Consider the following 24,366-nt stretch of genomic DNA (forward strand, 5'->3'; position numbering starts at 1 on the left):
CTCTTTAGCCACCTCCTGCACCCCTCTGCTCCACCGGCCATGTGACGGTGAAGCCGCCGTCCAGAGAATACAGGATATGACGGCACATGAGCACGTAGTATGAACAGAGGAGACTAAAGGTGGATGTACGGTGTCTGGATTACAGGAACTCAACCAACAAGGAAGCTACGGAGCATGGATTCCCTTGATAACCCAACAAAGCATCATTTAGCATTTGGCTAATTTAATAAGCATGTCTGGTAAAGTGTACACTGTGATGGGAAATGCTATCCTCATGTGTAATATAACTTCTGACTTTTCTATTCTACTCTTAAGTTAGCTTACTTATTTTTATTTGCAGTGATGTGACATGGCATTTCCATGATTTAATCAAGGGTTTCCTTCAGGATTAATAAAGTTTTATGTGATCTTATTTTACATTTTCAGCTTTTTAAGTAACCAATCACCAAACAAGCAAATCTTAAATCGCTGCCACAGGAGAATCTGAAATTTCTTTATCTAAAAACGTCAAATTTTTAGAACAATTACTGCTGTACCATGTCTAATTTGCCTGAAGTTTCTACAGCGTAGGTCATAAATATTTGTAAAGATATTTGTGTCATTTTAGCGTCATATTTCCAATAGTTTTTAAAATAAAAATGGTTCAAAAATAGTCGATTAGCTCACTTTTAGCACATTTTTTTCGCAAATTTGAGGCAAGTTGAACTACAAAATCTCAGAAACTGTTCAAGATAAAAGCCTGAACTAATCACAAATATACAGAACAAAATATATACCAAATTTTTCACTAAAAAAACTTCCAAGCAAATCAGAGATGTACGAGCAGAAGGCCCCTGATGATTTAAGATTATATAACCCCATTTTACTTTATTCCCCACTTTGTTTTAATTCAGTGTCCTCATCAACTCTCAGTATTAACCAATAACCACAAAGTATTTAATCCTTTATGTCAGTGAAATTTTCAAAAAAGTAATCAAAGCACCTGTTAACGAGTTCAAAAACTTGCCTGTGACACATTTGCTACTGAATTCATCACAAAAAAGGAAATCTTAAATTCATGTCATGAGAGAAAGAAGTGTCTGTACTTCAGGGTTTGCTTCTTTTTCCATTCTTCCCCCTGCTTTGTTTTAGCCGAGTCCCTCCCTTCCTTATCAAAAACATCCAATATTAACGCCGTAAACATATTGGACAGGAAGCAGACAGCTAAAATTTGTTGAAGAAATTAAATCAGCTTGGCAAATTGAATATACATCCAAATGCCAGGTTTATAAAGGTGCTCAGCGACGCTGTGAAGCCTCTCTGGGATTTCTGCTCGGTGACTCAGGGTGCAGGCGTGGGAAACAATTAAACACCTTTTTAACAGAATCAATCACCAACAGAACACCTCTTAAATCCTCATCATGGGAGAATCGTGTTTTCTTTCCTTGTTTTCTCCATTTTAATTCAGTAATAATAAATATTGGGCATGGATACCTTCCTATTGGTGAAATCTTGCAAAGAAATCCAGCCGTTCAGAAAATTCAATAACATACCGGGTTCACAAAGGTGCTCATTGTGCAGCCGTGGGAAATCCTGAAACGCCTTTTTACAGAATCAGTCACCAATCTTAAATCCCTGTCATGGGAGATTGGTGGTCTTGGCTTTGCATGAAAGAAAAATTCATTTCCATCTTCATAATCATTTCATCCATTGTCTTTTTTTTCTTTTTAAACATAAAGGTTGAGCTTTTAACCCGATCCAGTTTCTCATATTGAGAGGTTTTTGGATTTCTACTCTTGTTAGAACAAAAATAAGAGATTTCAAGACATCACCCGAGGGCTTGAGAAAGAGTGATGGACATTTCTCACTTTATTTAACATTAAATCGCTAAATCCACCTTTACTCTCACAATACAAATTCTTACACCTGAGCTTCAGTTCCCACTTAAAGCTCTGTTTTCATTCATTCTTGTTGTGTCTTTGTGCTTGTTGTTGAGATTTTTCTTGCCTTTATGCAGAGACACAGAAGTCACGGTTAAGTGAAAACGGGTTATAAAGACAACAGATCAAAGTCAGAGAGAAACTGTCGCTAAACAACGCATGTATTGTTCCTGAAACCCAAAGGCTGCACATACAATCTGCACTGGTTTGTGGATTTCTGTTCTGAAGCCTCAAGTTTGGAGTTTGGCCATCACCATCTTGGGCTTTAGAAACTGGACGTGATGATTCTGACTGAGAAATCAAGGACAATATGCACAGTGATATAAAATAAATTAAAATTAGAAAGAATCAACCGACTGTCAACTTTCTGATGTTCGGTCGGGAAAGTTTAAGCCTAAATTTAATCTAAATTAACTTTATTCTACATGTGTCTTTTAAAAATCTGCTAAAAATGATCCTTTCTTTTCCAACCAGATTTTGCAAAAAGCAAAAAGTTCTGTGCTCCTTAAGAAAACAGAGAATCCATTAGTCACTTTGCTGCCATCACCAGTCATAAGACAAAAATTCAAGGACTTTTCAGATGAACTGCAGGCAGTGTTTACACAGACCAGACAGGAGACAAGCATGGAAACAGTTTAAATATGTAAAGCAAAGGAAGATACCTGAATAATGCACAATTTTTCAAGTACTGGTAACATTTAGGGGCACTTAGAAAAATCTTGTACATGTTGATTCACCTAAATGTTATGTTTTAAAGGTAAATAATCAAAGAAATTCAACTTGATTTATTTTTGTTTTTTGGAATATCTTTCTGGAGTTGACATACAGAGTAGAGGAATACCAAGTTAATAGAAGTTGTAAAAATGTAACAGGTCTATTTAAATACGTAAACGTATTAAGAAAGTCTTATTCCATCATTCCAACGTACAGCGTTCGTACAGCGTTGCGATGTTAAAACAAATTTCGCACGGGAACTAGTTGGCAAGCAGAGCGGATGAATACGTCATCACGGGACACTACATGAGGAAGACAGCTTTGTTTACATTTGCCAGTTGTGCACCATATTGGACTGTGCTACATTTGCTTTCTTTCATTTGTGTAGTTTTTTTGGAAACTTTTTGCCTTTCACTACAGCTCCCCAGTGTAAGTCAGACTCTTCTGATGGCAGTGCTTCAAAGAAGGAAAGTCATCTCTATGGAAGTGGAATTAGACAGAATAAAATGCTCATAAAAGGGCGAAACACTGATGGGTGAACGATTATGATGTTACCACTGTGTTAGCTCAGGTGAGTGACAGAAGGAGTGACGTACAGTATGTGAGTTCCCACTTATGGCGAAAATCTCCTTACGTTGCGCCGTAGTAACGGAATTCTGACGTAAGTTGAGAACCTCCTGTAATGGTAAGGACTCTGGGCATGTAGAAAACAAACTGTACATACTCATTCCAGGTGATTTCATTTTTGTACAATGAATAACCAAAGACACTCAACTTTAGCTTGTTTTTCATTTTTATGAAAAGCAAGAAAAGTAAATTTGCCAAGCTGATTTAATCATTTTTAGAAAATCTCCACTGCAAAAACAGCTACCAATGGATTACATTTACTGCATGATTATTGGGTGTTATTGCTAAAAAAAGGACACAAATGTAACAAAATGGGGGAAATGGAAGCACAGAAAGTCCCTGCTGCCTGTGCTAGTGGTGAGGGCAGTGTGTGCGTGATCGGGACGTTTCCAGTTGTCAGTTGACGAGGAGGAACGACATGAAGAGTGGCAGCTCCGAGTCCTGCAGTCGAGGGCCTTCCCTGCCTCCTCCCACGCAGCTGTGGATGAATGAGCCGGCAGAGAGCTCCCAGGTGGCCGAGCGGAAAGGCACCGAGCCTCCTTCTCTTCCCCTCGACTCCCGCCCGAACCCCGACGAGCGCCAACAGATCCAACGAGATGAGCCATTCAGTCAATCATCGCTCAGCTCGAATTAACTGCGAATACAGTCTGAGCGAATCTGCATAAGCTAATCTGATCTTCTTTGGCTTTTTTGCTTGTGCGCCATGTTCTTCAACGGGAAGCATTAAGTCTGCTAAACTCTAAATCTTTGAACGTTTCACCCGTCGTCTAATTTGCGGTGCAGCTCTGTTACGCAGGCAGCAAGGTCAAGCACAGCCTGCAGCAACCGCCGACGAAGCCGAGGCTGATATTAGAGGCTCGTTGTGCACAGGAGGGAGAGGCAGATTTTCTGTGTAAACGAACGCTAACAGTTCTTAATGAAGCTTCAGAGAAACTCACGTCAGGGGAGCACGAGAATTAACAGCAGGGCAGGAAGAGTGCGTCAAAGCAAGGAGAGGATCCGGCGAAGGCGTGGGAGGGAGAGGAGTGGAGTAAAGCAAAACAGAAAAGATAAACAAAACAAACAAAAAAAGAAAAAATGCCGGAGGAAAGAATATCCTCCTGTCCAATCCCCTGAGCGTTTCGGGTCGCGAGCCAAGTGTGAGATTTGCTGCCGGGTGCTGTTTCGGGACTGCCTGCAGACAGAGTCGAGGCACTCTCTGGATTAACTGGCTGATTTGTTGCCTAACTTTGAGTAAGTACCCAATCAGCTCAGGGAGAAATGCCCATTCTTTACAGTATGTCAGAGCAATTAACGCTCGGTTTGCTGCAAATCAAAGCATCGAGACGGAGCAAGAGACCATTAGAGATGCAAAGACGCGCTCTTAGCTCAAAACAAAAAAAGCTTGCTTCAAAGGTGAAGGAAAAAAATCAAACATTCAAAGTGTAATAAGCAACTCTGGATTCAACATTTACAGCACAATGACCTTCTAAGAAACCATCTAAGAAAGAAAAAACGAACAGGATCGTGTAGTTCCCAGGTTTTCTAGTCAATTAGTTGGTCGATTTGCTCTCATCTGGCCAAATTGCCACTTGCTGGTGCTACTTTCATAAGGAGAAAAGCACTATATAAGCAACGTTTTGATAGCTTTGTAATGTTTTTTGCTTTTTGTGTGTGCATCAGCTTCAGCAAATGAGCAATGTGAGCACTGAGGAAGGTGGGAATGGTGGACATCCGCTGCTTGTGATCTCCATTATCTGCAAATTATCACACATCAGACCAGTTTTATATTTAATGCAAGACTTGACAAGCATCCAGTCATTATTATTTCTCTTGCACAGCTCTGGAAACAGCTACTAATGTTCTCACTATAACCTAAAGATCAGAAAGTGTTGGTATTTGTTTTCTGCATTGTACAGCAAATAGATTGATGTTTGTGCTGCTGTTTCCAGATTATCAGGTGAGTTGGTTGGTTAAAATGCTCTGAGAAAATCTCACTTTCATGAAAAGAAAAGAGCTACTTCAACATTCCTCCAGGATTAATCCACTATTTTTGGAGCGTCACATCTAATTACATTATTTCTAAATTGAATTTTGAAAAGGTGCCAGTCGAAACACGAAGCCATGATGAGTTTTAGTTGTGTGGGAAAACGTCCAATGGCAACTTACTTCTACGACTGTTGCTTTCACACATTTTAAACCAAAAAGAGGATGGAAATATGAGCCACATTTGCTTACAGTTGCTTACGTCAACATAATTATTCACTTTTACTTGAAATAAAAAGCATTCCATTAGCTCAAACTTACAGATAATCCCCAGATGTGCCCACAACATCCAGAGTCCCACCTGCTGCCTGATGCCATGATCTTCCTGTGTATCTGCTGCATCATTAATGGGCTGGATGGACCATTAGTTCTATGCCATCATCCCACTGCTAAATCATTGATAAGCTGCAGGGCCGCTGCTCGATCAGAGGGGGCCCATTAAGAAAGCATTTAAGGGCAGCCTCCTCCAGAGAAGAGCATGTTTATGGCAGCAGCCTGCGGCCCGCTATGATCTACCAGCCTCAGAAGCCTTCGCAGGCCCACAAGCAGAAGATTGTGGGGCTTTTTGTGCCCACACACAGCCTAAAACAAACTCTCTGATAATGTGTTGGGAAGCAAACCACAGTCTTTCTCTACTCACAAGCGCTCTAATCTACAACGACGGTCAGACGGCGAACGCCTTCGGGTGTTCTCCTTGGAGCGCTGTGGTGGATTCCGGCTCAGAAACAGGACGGTGGAGCGGGTATTTACAGGACGGCAGGCTGTGATGTAACCTGTGAAGCTAAATCCATCACAGAGTCACAGAGCAGCATGAGGCTTTCCACTAGTGACAGGTCAGAGGTCAGGAGACAGTGTTTTAACGTTAGCTGAGCTGTAAATCCAGGCAGCTAATATCAACAAAGGCTGATTATTTCTTAATAAAGGAAATAAGTGTTGTATTATTTACTAGAAAAAGACAAAAATCTGACTTTCCCTTCAGACTGCTGTCCAAAAATATTCAATTTGACTACAACTATTGTGATGATTCCTTCCATTGTTGGCATTATTGTCAGTTGGCGGTCCACTGATTAGCTGTCAGGCTGATCATTATCTTTTTTTTTTTTTTTCCAGTTCTCTTTATTGAGGTTCTTATTTCTGTGCAGGACCAAAGCAATACAAAATAGAACCTTATTTCCCGCATTTTTTTTAAACAACTGAACACATATGAACATACAGCAGGTATCAAAAAGAAAATAAAGTAGAAAGAAAATAATTAAGTAAATTAAATAATATATATATATATACACATACACACATATATATATATATATACACACATACATACCCATACACACATATACATATATAAAATAATAATAATAAATAAAATAATAATAATAATAATAATACTAAAATAAATAAAAGCACAAACAAACACACCAAAAGTTCACCCCTCTACACCACCAATGTCAATGTGTCTTAGATTGAATACTGTTGGCTTATTAGAACAAGGTTCAGTCCACAGCAGCCACATTGTCCAGAATAGGTCGCCATATTTTAACAAATCCTTCAGCATTGTCATGAAGCGTGTAGGTCAGCTTTTCCAGAGGGAGTATTCTCAAGACTTCCTTATACCAATCCTCCACTGTAGGGCTGTCCTTTGATATCCAGAGTTTGAGGATTGTCTTTCTTGCTATATACAAGAGGATTTCAGTCAGCTTAGCATTATATTTGTCCCTAGCACTGACCACTTTTGCCGCCAAAATACACTGAAATGGAGTGAGCTCCAAATCATATCCCATCAAAGTAGCAACTTCTTCCTTCACTTCAGACCAGAAATTTTGTATTTTACAGCATTTCCAAACCATGTGTGTGTATGTACCAATTTCTGAATTACATTTAATACAATTAGGAGGGCCCAGGCCAAACCTGCTCCTCAGCAGTGGTGTGCAATGGAGTCTGTGTAATATTTTAAATTGTGTCTCTCTGTCTGTATTACAGCTCAGAATTCTAAGTGTGTCCTATATAATTGAGTTCCACACATTCTCTTCTATTTGTTCTCCTATATCATTCTGCCACTGCTTTCTGATGTTGTCGGTAGAGTAGTTAAAATTTAGGCCAAAGGTTTTGTAGACATGAGAAATAAATCTTTTTGGTATGGGTTGTGTTAGAAGGTCTTCCAAAAATGTCCTATTGGGAGCATGTATATTTTTAGGTATATAGTGTCTTATTTGTAAATAGCGGAAAAAGTGAGACTGTAGTAAAGAATATTTGCTTTTCAGGGCTTCAAATGACTCCACTGTACCTCCTTCATAAAGTTTGACAAGCCGGTCCAAGCCCTTTTCCTGCCAAAATTTGTACACAGCATCATGACATGACGGAACAAAATCTGGGTTCTTCCATATCGGGGCCAGAAGAGAAAAATGATTTTTAAGTCTGAAGCAACACATAATCTTGTTCCATGTGTTCAATGTATTCCTGACAATTAAATTGTTTTGGACCTCCAATTTTACCTTCTTATAGGTTATAAAAGGGCAGTTTTTTAGTGTTAGGAGGCCACAGTTCCAAGACTCCATGCCAATCCATGTGTTTGTAGGGTCAGGATTCACCCATTCATATATATAGCGCATTTGTGCGGCCCAGTAATAGAGCCGTACCTTCGGGACTCCCAACCCCCCTTGATCCTTATCTCTCTGAAGTTTGCTAATTTTCATTCTTGCCTTTTTCCCCTGCCATATAAATTGTGTAAACATTTTATCCAAATTTGCAAACCAGCTGTTAGGAATTGAATTTGGCAGCATCTGCAGTGGATACATCAACCTAGGTAATATATTCATTTTCAGCACACTGATCCTGCCCAACCAAGAAACAGGTAAGCTTCTCCATCTATCCAAATCATCCTTGATACGAGTTACAATTGGTCGTAGGTTTAATCTAATCAGTTTTTTAAGAGAGGGACTAACTTTTACTCCTAGATAGGTAATCTCTTTGGGTGACCAATAGAAAGGGAAGCCACTAGGTGGAGCAGATCCCGCCATAGCACCAATGGGCATAGCTTCTGTTTTTGACAAGTTTACTTTAAAACCAGACACATATCCGAATTGTTTTAAACATTCAAGCAGATGTGGGATAGTGGCATCAATCTCAACTAGATACAGAAGTACGTCATCTGCATAAAGTGATATTTTGTGTTCTGTGCCTTCAACATTAAAGCCCCTAATCTCTGAGGAAGTTCTAATAAGCTCTGCCAATGGCTCGATGGCCAGTGCAAACAAGAGGGGGCTCAAAGGGCATCCTTGGCGGGTTCCTCGCTCCAGTGGGAAAGAGTTTGAACAGTAGAGGTTTGTGATAACAGCTGCTTTAGGGGACAGATATAACAATTTCACCCAATCAATGAACCCTGTACCAAATTTGAATTTTTCCATAGTGTAGAAAAGGAATGACCATTCTACTCTGTCAAATGCTTTCAGTGAATCGAGAGACACCACCAAACCCCTAATTTTTTTCTCATGGGCTAGCTGTATTACATTCAGAAGTCTCCTGATATTATTAAAGGAATTCCTTCCTTTAATAAATCCTGTTTGATCAGGTTTTACTAATAGTGATATTAATGGTTCAAGCCTCAAGGTCAATACCTTGGCTAGGAGTTTTGCATCTACATTGATGAGCGACACAGGCCTATAAGATGCAGGGTCTTCAGAGTCTTTATTCTTCTTTAGGATCAAACATATGTTGGCCAATGATAGTGATTCTGGTAAATGGTGAGCAGTGTTAAAACTATAGTTGTAGGTCCTGCCTAGGTGAAAAGTAAGCCTGTCCTTGAAGGCCTTGAACCATTCCACAGGAAACCCATCTGGGCCCGGAGCCTTTCCACTGCGCATTAGAGTAATTGCCTTTAAAATTTCTTTCTCCTCAATTGGCTTTCCCAAAGACTTTTGCTGTTCTTCTGTTAATGTTGGTAGTTTAATTTTAGAAAAAAAGTTGTCAAGTTCCTCTCTGGTGCTTTTATTTTCAGATTTATATAGTGATTTATAGAATGATACAAAGACAGAGCTAATGTTTTTCCTATCAAAATGTCTTTTTCCTTCCGAATCTCTAATCCCTGCTATAGTGTTATGAGTTTGTTTCTGGTTGAGCAGTCGTGCCAAATATTTACTAGGTTTGTTCCCATATTCGTACAATCGTTGTTTTTGATAAAATAAGGATGTGGAAGCTTTCTCATTAAGAACTGAGTTTAGTTCTGCTCTTATCGCTTGTGTTTTAATAAAATTTGTCTTAATTGGGTTGAATTTATGAGCTAGCTCTGCCTCCTTTAAGTCTTTTTCCAATTTGTTTTGCTTCATCATCAAAGATCTTTTTTGATGTGACATATACGATATGGTGAATCCTCTAATGTAAGCTTTAGCAGATTCCCAAAGATACTCAGAATTCGTTTCACCATTGTCATTTATATCAAAAAATAAATCTAGCTCTGCCTCCATTTTCTTTTTAAAATCTTTATCATTAAGAATGTATGACGGGAAACGCCACCTCCGTGTACTAGCTGTCGCATCACATACGTTCATTTCTAAATAAACAGGGGCGTGGTCACTGATATGAATGGATCCTATGCTGCATGCATTTACTTGTCCTGTAATCTGTGGTGGTATGAAAAAGTAGTCAATTCGAGAATAAGAGTTGTGTGGATTTGAGTAAAATGTAAAATCGCTAGCTGATGGATTTAAAGTTCTCCATATATCTATCAGATTGACATCTTCCAACATTTTAACAAGTGAGGTACCCGTCCTAGCTTTTCTATGTGCACCTGTTGGAGTCCTATCTAATTTGAGATCCAGACCACAGTTAAAATCACCCCCCAACAGTGTCAAGGGACATTTGTACTCCTCCAGATCGGTTCCTACTTTAGTCCAAAATGAGGAGGATGGTGGACTAGGGGCATATATATTCATCATAGTAATCTCCACGCCAGAAAGTGTACCATGAACGATGATATATCTGCCATCAGGGTCCTTCTTGCATGCTTTAAGTACGAATGGGGTAGCCTTGTGTATCAGAATAGCAACTCCTCTGCTATTAGAGGAGAATGATGAGTAGTAAGTCTGGCCCACCCAATCTCGCTTAAGTTTTATATGTTCTTTATCCACCAAATGAGTTTCTTGTAAAAAAGCTATCTGTATCTTTTCTTTCTTAAGAAAGCTTAGGATTTTCTTGCGCTTTATAGGGTGATGAATCCCTTTCACATTAAAAGTACAGAATTTAATGGTATTCATACTTGACATGTCTCATTTTTCTCCTCTGTCCCATGAATGCATAGTGCCATCAACTGCTTGTCCTTCCAGCTTATCTGTCTCTCTTATGTCCAGTTCAGATGGATGTTTTTTGATGGTGATCATTATCATTTTAAACTAAATGTTGATCCAGTGAACTGATTTCAAAATGTGCTACTTTGGCTCTCTCTAGCTGTAGATATTCTGTGATGTCCCGCCCACAGCATTATCTGATTGGTTACATGTTGTTAGTAACATCCAATCATATTCAGGGACTAATGTTTAAAAGTTTTTTTTTCTAACAAGATTTTGTCTTAAGTTTTGTTTACCCATTTTTACGTCAAATTTAAATTATTTCTAAAAACCAGTCATCGGTCACCATGATTGCTAATAATCAATTAGACAACTAAAAAAAAAACAATTGCTAAATATTCTATCAATTACTTGACTAACAGTTTAATCTAAGAAATAAAACATATATCCTTCTGTGTAGCCAACAGTCCAAAATCTAAAGATCTGTAGTGATTTAAAACCAAGAAAACCTTCAGAAGTTTTGCATTTTTGTTCATTTTTTTTTTCACTTTACTTCGCAAATCAGCTGTAGAAAGAAAGCAATGACAGTTCATCTTCCAAAACAAATGGCGCTTTTCACACTACATCACCTCCACAAAGAGGTTTCACCATGCTCAATGTATCTTACAACAGTTTTTTCCTCTGTTTAATGTTTTAGCCATGCTGCATTTATTTTATTTTCCTCTCTTGTCGCCTGAAAACTTGCAGAATTTTAAATTTTGTATGGAATCTGTTGCAAACCATTTATTTCTAGTGAAGTTTTACATTGAGATTAAGATAATTTTGATGAAATATCTTTATTTGAAGCTAAGATTTCGTTAATTTATCCCACAGAACCACGCAGCAGGCAGGATTAATGTACAGACCATCAGAAAGTTTTTTAAAAACTGGATGATTCTTCAGTTTTTACATTTTCTGGTTCAAATAAATGGTGTGGTATAATGTTTTAATATTTTCCAACTTAAATTTTTACCTCTACAAACCCAGCATTTTTGATACAACTCTACATAGATGTTTCACCATGCTGAATGTATCTGCAACAACTTGCTCCTCTGTACACAGTTGTTGAGCCATGCTGCATTTATTTTTTTTTTTGCTCCAGTAGGTTTCATTTTCCTCTTAGTGTCCCTATTTTTGCAATTGTGGCAAATTTGTTTCATTAAGTCATGCAAAATTGAGCCCTTTTGATGAAATATCATAATTTAAAGCATAGATTTGGTTCATTTCCCAACAGAGCCATCAGTCATGATAAGTGCAAGGACAATCTGACAATTCTTTCTGTTTCTACAGATTCTGGCTGATAAATTGCATTATTCTGGGAATTATAACAGCAGATAGAGGGGTTCAGAGAGCTGACTGACTATTAAAACAGTGAATTGATTACTTGAGGAGAACGAGAAACCAGGTTGAAAGATGACATCCAATGAGTCGTATGAAAGCTGGTTACTGGAGGGATATAAACTTGACGTTTCCTTAATCTTGATATGTTTTCAGTTTACATCGGTGAACTTTCAGCCAAATGGATGACATAACCCATCATATTTTATGCTCTAGAAACCCAAAATGACCTCCCAGCCCAGCCCACTGTGCTGTATTTTTAGAGATTTTCCATATGGCAGATTACGGTGGTTAAAAACTGATGAAAATATCATTACTGAAATGTTTACCCTCCTCAGCAGAGTAAATCGGAAAAGTCTTATTTGAGGAAGGAGCGTCTTAATTACAGAAAGCAGAGGAATTTATGTTAATCTTAATCAAACCACAGACAGGAGATAAATCCAAAACAAAGAACCTGCTGTCTTCACTGCGCTCTCGTTTGTTTGGTAATCACACAAATTAAAACTAATCTGAATTATCAGCAATAGGATGGGGTTGAAAATTGTTATACATATCACTTTTAAGAGCAAAGAACCTAAATGATCTCATTATTTTTTTTTTAATCAGCTGTGCTGCTGCATCTTGGGATTTTTTTTCTCATTAATGAACTGCTGTGAAATTATAAACAGAAGGCCTGATTATCTGCTTTGCGTTTTTGATTTGGTCTAATTTGGGAGCTCTCAGGCTGGATTCCCAGTGAAGACTGGTTTAGCATCAAAAGTGAAGAGGAGGGACATAATAAATGATCCGATAATAAACAGCTCGACACGGCCATGAAGCTGTCACTGCAGCCGGATCATAGTGAAAGAAAAATCCTGCTAACTTCACTTCCCACGCTGCTAAAATGACGTAAAATATCTGCAGCTTCACAGCAAAAGTTAAAATTCAGGTACAGGGAAATATTGATGGACGGATCCATACTCAAACAGCCGTCAGCATCACACACTGAATAAAATAAGGTTTTTAACTGAAATTTCTGAAAATAATTTATGGCTATTTTAGATGTATTCCCTGCTTTCTGAAAGAAAAAATAATTCTTTTTTCTTACTATTATTCAATAGTAAATCGTTTTAATTGAATTTAAATCCGCAAAAAATTGCTTTATTTTTCAGACATTTATTGCTATTTGAAAGTAAAATTATGTATATTAATAATTTTTTAACTGTAATTGTGCAGATTTTACCTTTTATTTATATATTACTTCTATTTTTCTGTTTTTTCTAATAAAAATAAAAACATGATTTTTTTTCATTTTTTTTCCACAATTTTTTTCTTTTTTTAAATTACAGATATTTCGTTAAATCAAATAATAAAGTACTTTTTCTTATTTATATCAGGTAATTTGTTACTATTTGAAAGTAAAATCATGTTTACTCATAATTTGAAAAACTGCTATTTTAGATTTTGCCATTTATTTTTATATTGTTTTCGTAGTTTTTTATATTAAAGACTTAAATATGCAATTTTAACAGATTTTCCTGGTTTTGGTAAAGTACAGATAATATTTTGTTGTATAATGTAAACATTATCCACATCAAATATCTGTATTTTTACAAATAAATAGTACACTGTTCTTTTACAATGTTTGATCATAAATTATGCAATTGTATTGCACTTAAGCCAGCTAAAATATAGCAATTTTCCAGATATTAGCTAATATTTGTAGTATTTTTACAGCTTTTGAACGTTCCAGGATTCAGCTGTTTTTCATGTATTTTTTCAGGCTATGCTGTTTGATAAAGTGTGCAAAGAGCAGAAATGCGTCTCTCTAAAGGGTTATTACACCAAACCAGACCTCCCTAAAGCCCGCAGCTTCTCTGCTGGGACTCAAACCACAGTCATCAGCCTCCAACACTCAGATGCACTCAGCTGACCGCAAACCGTCGAGACCCTCAGAGGGAAGAAGCGGAAACTCTGACATTAAAATCTCTGGCAATCCTCTCCTGCACAACTCCAAGCTGTAGCTCACACTGCAGAGCTTCGGCACGGACGAATCGATGGAAATCAATCGAACTTTTGATAAACACTGCAGTGCATTTAAATGATGAAAGGGTGAGGTAAGTGCAACAGAAAAGTTGCTGGATCCTTACCAGCAAAACAGCCACAAATTTGTCTTTCCACCGATCAGGAGTCCGCTCTTATTTCTCCGAGCAATTAATCACGTCAAGCGTCGGGACGGACGGGGGGAGAGAATGTGTGTGTTTGTGAGTCCTTCTGTGGAGTGTATCTGCACAGCGGTCAGCATATTGGCTCGGCCATTTCCTCCGAGCTCGGGCTGCAGTCTATAAAAGTTAATGACCCCACCGAGCCAAGATTGGCCACGCAAAAATGCATCCACGCACATGCAAATGCACCTACACGTATCACAAATCAGTGTGTTATATGAATGTAGATGTACCGTTAATTCTCCTCGCACACGCAAACAAACAAACACTTCACAACAACAACACAGTCCTGATTTTCAGGGCTCCGATGAGTCGGTGGGAGGAGGTTTCCTCCCTGTCTCCTCAAATTTCACACACACTTCAGTTGTAAGCCTCCTTACGTAACACCGCTCCCAAACTTCCGCTGAGCTGCCAGAGAATTTTTGTGTGTCAGTGCACGAATGTGTGTGTGTGTGATTCACTGGGCCATGAGGATCATTTCACTGGTCAGTAATCACTGTTCTAAGCGATAGCCGCTGTCCTAAACCTAATTCTCTGCACTGCCCTAAAGAGAAAGCAAGGAGACGTGAAAGGGCAGAATGAGAGCAAGCGAGAGTGAAGGAGGCAAAAATAAACGTCCGTGCTCCGGTTTAACATGCACACATATGTACGACTCCCTGTCAAAACGGCTAGTTTCCTCATAAAAAGAAAGAAGCAGCACTCTGCCTTTATATTTACATGTCTTTGTGCTCTAAAAAGGCGAGGAGAGGAAGCGTTGAAGCAAAAAGGAAAGCAACAAAGACCGACAGGGCTGCAGACCAATAAACACAAGGAATAGAATGAATAGAACGTTTATTGTCACTGCATATAAGAATACAATGAAACTCTAAAAATGCACATGCACACATGACTTTACCAGAGAAATAAAGTTGCACCTTGATTGTAAATACCAACAATTTTTGCACAAAGTTAATTGCAAATTCTTTTGGCATAGTATAGTATAGTATAGTATAGTATAGTATAGTACTATATAGTACAGCATAGTATCACATAGTATAGTGCAGTACTACAGTGTAGTATAGTACATGGCATAGCATATCACAGTATAGTATAGTATGCTGTATAGTGTAGTATAGCATTATATAGTATAGCACAGAATAGTATAGTATTGTATATTGTGGTATGGTGCTGTATAGCATGGTATAGCACAGTGTAGCGTAGTATTGTATTACATAGTATTGTATTATATAGTACAGCATAGTGTTGTATAGTATAGTACAGTATAGGATAGCACACTACAGCGCTGTATAGTATATGGCATAGCACAGCACAGCATAGTATAGTATAGTATAGTATAGTATAGTATAGTATAGTATAGCATAGCATAGTACAGTATAGCATCCATCAACAGGGTGACCCAAAAGTTTGCAAACAAATGTGAAGTCTATAATCCAAATAATATAATGTTATTTAAATAAATCAGTACCACAGATGTATTCAGCAGAGTAACAGATTAGTGTAAAACAAACATATTTCGACATGTTCATGTTTGTTTCTTATACAAAGTTGTGAACGTTTCCACCAACTGGTTACACTGGTATCTTCTGGAATGTACCTTCATTTATGCTTATGAAGGTTCCTCAAACTGGCCAGTAAATGTTGCCTCATAGTACTTTTGGATGTTTAAAAAAATTAAAACTGTCAGATACTTTACCATCAAGAGTTTTGAAATCTGACACTGATGGTATGCATTTTGAAGTGATGCTCCAGCATACCTGGACCTTATGGTTCTATTCATTTTCTTCCAAGTTATTGCACTCGGCAAATACTATGCTTTTAAGTTATTTTATTATGCTGTAACAAAAATGGGTAACATAAGAGTGAATTCATGCACCTCCAACTCAAATGGACATTGTAGTTAAACTTTGTTTCCAAACTTTTGGGTCACCCTGTATTATACAATCATGATCTACTTAGACATGCTCAATTAATTGTGCAGCCCGACTGTTAAGTCCATCCATCCATCCTCTATACACCGCTTTATCCTCACTAGGGTCGTGGGTGGTGCTGGAGTCTATCCCATCTGACTCGGGTGAAGGTAGGGGACACCCTGGACAGGTCGCCAGTCTGTCACAGGGCTACATATACAGACACACAATCACACTCACATTCACACCTACGGACAATTTAGGGTAACCAATTAACCTCAGCATATTTTTGGACTGTGGGAGGAAGCCGGAGAACCCAGAGAAAACCCACGCATGCACAGGGAGAACATTAGGCTTGGGCGGTATTACGGTAATACCGTATACTGGCGGTGTTTAAAAATAGCAGCGGTATCAGTTCCAATACCGTCATGAAAAAATGCAATGTTCTTATACAGGAGATAAGTGTTATGAGAGTGTGTGGCTCCGTTATGAGGCTCCTAGGAGAGTGAGATGTCCAAGCGACCCTGAATGCAGCGCGAGCGAGGAAGACAGCAGTCGATTCAGGGAGTAAGAGAGAAGAGCTGTGTAGCTGCTGGATTACCGCGACTGTATGGTTCAGCCGCTGTTAATTTACAATAAAGGCTGCAGTATTCTTCGATAAGGCCGGGCTCCTGTGTCTTTGCCTTCTACGACTGCTGAGGAAGTGAAGGGGGTTAACCCCGAAGTAACAACAGTAACTTCGGCCCTGGAGAACTGTCCTCCCCTGTGTTTCCTGACCACGGTCGGGAGCTGAGCAGGGAAGGTTAACATAAGGATTAAAAATTTAATAAAAGTCATTTAATGCCTAAAATCAATTCTCTGTCCAGTAGCACTTAAACAGTTATGTTTTAGCCTACTTTTGGAGACTTTCCATAAAGTTAATGAACGTGATGTCGTCACGTGACAGCACGGAGGAGTGAGAGAGGGGGGAAGATGGCAGATCCCGCACGGACTGACTTGGTGTCAAAAAAGAACACAACTTCTGCAGTTTGGGAGTATTTCGGGTTCCAGGCAAACGAGAAAGGAGAGCCGGTAAATACTGATGAAGCAATTTGTAAATTGTGCATTCAAAAGGTGATTGCGAGAGATGGAAACACCTCTAACCTAAGGACGCATCTCCGAATCAACCACCCACTCACTGCTGCCAGTATTCAATTTCCGAACGTGAAGGCACAAGCCAGTTACAGTAATAGTCCCGGTAATACGGTATACCCCGGTAAAATGTGAAGGAAGTTTGACGGTATCAAAATTTGGATACCGCCCAAGCCTGGAGAACATGCAAACTCCATGCAGAAAGATCCCAGGCCCACCCCAGGATTTGAACCGGGGATCTTCTTGCTGCAAGGCCAAAGTGCTACCCACTACATCACAAGTGTTTTCTCTAACGTATCTTTGCCCTCGTTTTAGCTTAATCCCTCTGTTACAGTTTGCTTCATCCAAAGACCCGTCACTACCTTCTTCCTGTTGTTGCTCTACATTTTTCCAATGCAAAACCTCTGACTAAAGGCAGAGAATGGCTTTGGGAGCAAAAAAGGGTCACGTATATATATATATATATATATATATATAGAACACACACACATGTGTATGCACTGCATTGAAAAGCACATTAAAACCTTCTCAGAGCCAACATGTTCACTGAAAACAAATCTGATTCTCCATTTGGTCTATTTGTAGCTTCACAGCATCGTGACAAAAACTGCATTTGACCAGTCGATAGTGTCCGTTTTAGAAAAGGTAAGGTCTACAAATGTCCAGTCCTCTGCTGTAATGGAGATAAGTGCTTCTCTCTCAGGGCTTTCAGATGTAGGTTTGAAAAGGTCACAGAAAATGTCAATGAAATACTGGTTTGACTCGATCGATTAGTTTTGTAATATCAATGGACGGGGGATTTTATAACCTTTTAAATCATTCGTCAAGACAAAATACTGACCATTTGTTGCTTTACAGATGAAATAAGTTGCTCGCTTTGAGCGGTTTCCCAGTGGAAACTAAGATTTTCTGACTTACAGATGTTACAAACTGTAAACTGAACTTTCAGCTGAGCAAACTGGTAAGGCTTTTTCGTGTCTCTGTGATGTTTTAAAGCAATAAACAACAAAATCAATAACGAAAGCAAAACGCAGCTGCAACAATATATCAAAATGCTAATATTTTGTTGTGTAGTGCACAATATGGTGTCTGAAATATAAAAAGCACAATACCAGGACTGGATTTCTGGAACCACAAAATAATCAGATCATGATATATTGGCATTTTTTTAACATAAAGGCATAATGCAATTTTTTAAAAGCAATTCTGCAATCACTAATCCTCTGAAAAACTTAAAATACATTGAAAAAAAAGAACAAATCACATGCAACAGACGGTTCCATCAAGAAAAATTGCAATATTTCATCTAAATCTTGTCATTTTACACGTCTTATTCAAAAATGAAAGCGTTTGCACCAATTTCTGTAAAAATTTTTAAAAATCTCTGTTTTTTGGCGCCGATATGAAGCCAAGTTTGACTCAGCTGTGACCTACAGTCAGGCAACAAAAAATCTGGGACTTTTCAGATGAACTGCAGGCAGTGTTTACACAGAACAGAGAGGAGATTAAGCTCAAAATAAAACAAACAGAATGAATGCAGCATGGCTCAGAAACAGTGAACAGAGCAGCTAGTTGTTGGAGGACACATTCAGCATGGTGAAACATCTTCTGGAGCTGATGTGAGAAGAGTGGAAAATGCCGTGCAGATTGATTTGAGGTTTTATCGGTTTATGCAAAATAAATAATCCAAATTTAACTTGTGCATTTTCACTTTTAGGCTTTATGGCATTATAGCTGTGTCACAATAAATAAAACACATGTCAGAGTTATGTCTGCTTCTAGTCATGGTTTTTCTGTTTCCATAGAGATGCAGGACTTTATATAGCAGTGAAAAATGAGCCCACAGTGAGTAAAAATGTGACAGGAGCAAAGAAATGCCCAGAAACTACTTGGAGTTCAGAGGGTTAAACAATTCGACATATTTTTCGCGTGTCTGTGCTGCATGTTTACTTTACTGGCCAACAAGCACACCAGTGACCGATGTGTCATGAGCTGAAACCGGCCCACAGTAAGATTCATTCAGAAGCTTGGAATGTGCGACCAACAAACCACAACACATCTGGAGAAACGGCTGGACCTTTCTGATCGCATCGGCTGCAGAGGAGGTCCGATTAAACCACATCCTTTGACCTGGTTTCCGTCCACATCACTCTGAACCGCATAAATGCTGCAATCCAACTGAAACAGTGTTTGATTCACACGTGGAAAGAGCCCCGCTGTGTAATCAGTATATGAAAATACCATCAGTGTTGTGGAACTGTGAGTGACTCATTTGCACTTTAATATAAGAGCCTAATGCTAAGTCAGGACCTAAATAATGGCTTCCGTTTATAATGAAAATTGAGGCTTTGGCTGTGTTTTCTGCAGCAGCTTGAGTCATCCCTATTATCATTACGCTCAGAACAGCATCAGCCTTTCCTGAGTGTAGCTTTCTGCCAGCTCCACAAGTTCTCCGGGACTTAGCAGCTTTGCCAAAGAGCAAAAAACCAGCCTCGCCATTTTTTTTGCCAAGTTCTCAGACGGACTTGAAAGGAGCCGAGCTGCCATTCTCTTATTTTCTACCAAACAAGAAGACGTTTATTCACCTCCGGGCTGAACGCAGAAAGACAAGAGGGAGAAAATACAAGAGAAAGTAAATGAAAGCAGAGGAGAGAATGCTTGTTTTTATGTTTGCAGACTCTGAGAGAATGCAAGTTAACCTTGAGTGGAGACAAAAAACAGAGGCATGGAGGTTAAACAAATCTTTTTATATCTGCCAATGCGAGCCTCCCAACACTCATCTGATTCCAGATCATCGAGTCTCTGATATATACAATAATACTTCACTGCATAACACACACTAGTAGACATCATATTAAATCTTAGCCATGTCTGCTGTACACTCTAAATACGTTTTAAGTTTAGACAACTTCTAATGAAATCACATTCAACCGACAAACTACCTTGAGTTCAGGGAATTGACTTTTTCTCGTCACAGAAATGTGTTTTTAATTATTTAACAAATGGTAGCAAAACTAGAAATCTTTAAGATGATTACTCATAAACGTTAACCCAGTTTTTCTACATTATTTAAAATAATTTTTCTTTGCATTTAATTACGACAATGAAACCTAGTTTTTAAGTTAACAGATATTTAAATATTTAAGTTCCTCTAATTAAATCGTCTTTGGTAGTTTTGGACTTTTTCATGGCTTTGTTCATGTAGTGGCTTTTGAGAAATGAATCAATACAAAAACAGAATTATGTACAGTGAACTTCTTTTTAGTTTTCAGCTGATTAAATTTAAGCCTTGACAGGAAAAACAGGACAAATTCAAACTGCTAAACTGAAGGATACCGCTAATAATGAGGTCACTGTCGGTCATATCGCAATTAATAAATACACCCAAACCTATTGTTTTGGTGGAATTTATGTGTAGAAAACAACATATGCACCTAGAAATGTCATTTTTATAACTTTTTTTTAATTCTACAGACCCCCTGAATCTGAAATTGTCCAGGTATGGGTAGTAAGTCGGGTAGAGGACTTAAAATTCCAAATGCAAGGTGAAGAAAAGTAAGTTATCAAGAACATTTCAGTAAGTTACAACAACTCTGATTTAGTTTTGATCAACTGATGCAGAAACTGGAGTTTAGATTACACATATTAAGCTGATAGAATGTTATTCAGATAACCCAATGCATTAAAATAAAGTCTGCAACTTAAAAGGTTGATCTAAATCAGGAAATTATCATTTTTACCAGGAAAGTAGGCAATTTTTATCTTGGAATTATGCATTATATAATATTTGTTCATAGTACAGACCCTGTAACACAAAATCTGAACCATCTGAAATCATTCAGGTACATTTAGTGGGCAAAAATTAGGTTATTAATCCAATTTCATTAACTTAAATTATGTCTTAAATCTACTAATACAGAAATTTGAGTTTAATTTATACACAAACCGGCATGATTATAACAACACAACTCATCAAAACATTGTTTCCAATTTCAAAGTTTATCTAAACCAGCATATTTCTATCTTGGAACTATGCATTTAATTACGTGGGAGGAGATACTCCCCTTGAATCATGTTTCTATTAAGTCAAAGACACCACTTCCTGTCACTTGTCCTGTTATTCTTTCAGTTTGGTGGTAAAGGTGCATCCTAACCTCAACATGTTCACTTCCAATTCCTGATCTCCTTCCCACAGTCAAAGGCAAAGCCACACAGCTCAGGCCTGTATCTGATTTCTGGTGCAAGTTCGCATTGATCTACATGCCAGTGATGCTTCTCCAGGGGCCCGAGCCCCAATCAGCGCTCCGCTCCGAATACACAAAATCTATGCTACACAGTCAATTGTCTGGGAGCACAGCCGGAGAGAAAGTGTGTGTGCGTTTGTGTGTCGGAGAGAGGAGAGGAACTCAATACTCAGCAGAAAGCTCAGAGCGGAGCCTTTCTCCGGCCCACAATAAGTTCCTGTGTGCTCGTAAAGGCCATCTCTGATGCTAAGTGCACTGCGGTTACGGCCCCTCGATGCACCAACGAGTCTCTCGGCGATACAAACGCAGCGAAGTGGCCGAGCCGCCCACAACCTCAGTGGGATCAGGGCGAAAACAAAGGCCCTGACCTTTACCTCATCTGCTGCCTTTCTCATTTCACCATCTGTGGGTGTCTGAAAGCTCCGGTGAAGCCATGAGTCCCGTCCGGCCGGGTCAGAGGGCCGCGCAGTAATGACAAGATTATCTGCTCAATGCTCGGCATGCTGGGAGGATGAGTTTGCAAGATGAGTTTCTCGGTGATCGCTCCCACTGTGCTGGTCCGTCTCAGGCGGTCTACAAGGCTGGAGCTTATAAAGGCTTACGTATTGTACGCCATATAGTCAGGCTTCCTGCTGGGTCCCACTCACTAATGTGTAAGTAACAGTCAGAGGATGTGGATTTACAGGATCTTGCAAAAGTTTCAGGCACTCCTCACTGATCGTGCAGGACCATCAGGGAGACACTGATGGTCCTGCATTTCATTGACAAGCAGAATCAGAAGTCCTGAAAAAAAACAAAAACAAGCTCTCATCCGTCACCATCATGGAGTCGATTGGGGATTTCAAGAAGGGACAGAAAATGCTGACACTGATTAAAGCTGGTTAAAGATACTTTGAGGCAAACTTTTTAAATGTCGGCCAAAAAAAAGCTAATTAGCCACATTAACTTCTTTGAGGCAAAAAACAAGCATTGTAATGTCATCAGAAAGTGGCGCTGGAAGCTACATTACACAAACCTCAAAGAAGAATAACAAAGAAAACTGGAGAGAGATCAAGAAAGTCGCAATTATTCTTTAATATCAGCTGGGATTGGACATTTTTTAAACTGTGAAGCGGAAACATCGGATCAGTCATGTGAGTTAATGATAGCCACATCAGAACGTCTTGTTTTTATCTTCCATGAAGCACACGGACTCTTTTTCCAAGTCAAAAATCAAACTAAATTGGGCATGTTTTTAGAATTTTACTATTTCCATTAAGTCTACTCAATGCAATGCTTCAAGATGCTCATTAAAATGTGCCTCAAAACTACAGACAAAATGAAAAAGTTCCCCAAGCTGCATGGAACAACCTACCAGCCAAAAAGTGAAAGAACTGTTGCTTTAAAGGCAAAGAGCAGTCACACTAAATACTCATTTCATTTTGGTTTTGTCAAAATCTAACTGGTGAACTGTAACAGCTAAGAAAAAACATCCTAACTTGAGAATGTCAAACTCAGAGCTAAATTTAAAAAACTACATGCCATTATTGATAAGTTTGCAGGTTATTTTCTGTCAGAAAAGAAAAAAGTGATGAGTGTAATTCATCTGAAGATGAGAACAAAACCACAACCTATACGATTTACTGTCACAAACCACCAAAATGCACATTTCAAAAGCAGAAAGTAAGTTTTGTCCATTTTGGTTACAAAACAGTATCCAAAAAAAGTGCTGCAGATCGGTAGGAGCTCTGAAACTTTTAGTCGACGTATCTGGCATATTTTTGATATTGTAATGCCTTTAATCTGTTTTCCCTCATTCATTATTGTAACATGGTCCAGATCCCATGCAAGTGAGGCTATATTGGCTTTGCATTGGTGTCCAGTTTAATTCAGAATTAATTTCAGAATCTAAATGTTTGTTTTTAAGTGTCAAAACGAGTTACAGCGTCCAGTCTTTTTGACTTCTACAAAATCACTGAGGCCTCCTGACTCTCACTCTGGACATTTAAAAAACCTGTTTGAACACCAACTTATCTCCTTTGGCTTTTGAGTTTTGACATTTGCTTTAAATTGTGTCGTTTTGCTGATGTTCTTTCAGTTGCACCAACATCCATTATTTTTAAGCGTGCTTGTAAATAACTTGACTACGCCTTCTACTAATTTTGAGCCTCAATCTCAAATGGTCTTTCAGTTTATATTGTTTCATCAGCTCCAGTCGTCGGTGAAGTACAATCAGTTGCACTAAACTGTATAAAAAATGCTCTAAGAATGAGATTCACGGATTTATTGACTTTTAAATGCAACTTTTCATGTAAAATGTTTTCCCTCGAAGCCTTTGCTGATGCTCGAGGACTAAATTTCTCTACTTTCCGACAGTCTGAAGTGACATCATGTCTTTGGCACTGAACCTCGTCACTGTTTCAACACAGTCTTTCTACCTTGGACAGTCCACTTCGCATTCTGTAATTCTGGCAAAAGCTCCCTTTGTTATTGGCTGAGAGTGTGAACCTGCCATCTGTCTTTTTTCGTTTTGTGTTTGTTTTTCTTTTTTTGCATTTTCTCCTAAATGCCGCCACTCGTCTCTCGCCGCTTATTTAAAATGAGTAATTATCCGATGCTTTGTCTTTTGTTTTCATTGCCAGAGTAGACGGATGGTCAGACATTAACATGGATACCTCCCACTTGAAGCTGCAATTTCTTTTGGTGGATAGCACTTTTGTTTCCACTCGTCATTAATCATAAACGGTGCTGCATGACAGCAGCAAAGCACACTAAGAGCTCGGAGGCTTACAGAAAATAGCTTAATGGCAGTAGAGACGGCAATGAGAAAATTACACTGTTCAGGCATTTGTATCTACCATGACAAGCCTAAACTAATTTATGGATATTTCTGGTGCACTTTAGCGATGGAAGTACAAGTAGCCCACTTTTTAATATTCATCATAGTGTGTTTTAGTTTA

The 24,366-nt window shown here is 38.7% G+C and overlaps 1 protein-coding gene across 12 annotated transcripts in view; it reads right to left on the reverse strand.

Annotated features, from left to right (window-relative positions):
• The window catches only part of caska (calcium/calmodulin-dependent serine protein kinase a), a 219,882-nt gene that overhangs the window by 159,617 nt on the left and 35,899 nt on the right, over positions 1-24,366 (reverse strand). Inside the window, exon 1 of one of the 12 annotated variants that reach the window (XM_051958412.1) lies at positions 14,071-14,094. The exons of the other annotated variants lie outside the window; for them this stretch is intronic. The gene's annotated coding sequence lies outside the window, so the exon portion shown is untranslated. Of the gene's footprint in view, positions 1-14,070; positions 14,095-24,366 lie in introns of those variants that run through there. 12 annotated transcript variants of the gene reach the window in all.

Source organism: Acanthochromis polyacanthus, chromosome 14 (assembly GCF_021347895.1).
Source record: "Acanthochromis polyacanthus isolate Apoly-LR-REF ecotype Palm Island chromosome 14, KAUST_Apoly_ChrSc, whole genome shotgun sequence".
NCBI classification, from domain to species: domain Eukaryota; kingdom Metazoa; phylum Chordata; class Actinopteri; family Pomacentridae; genus Acanthochromis; species Acanthochromis polyacanthus.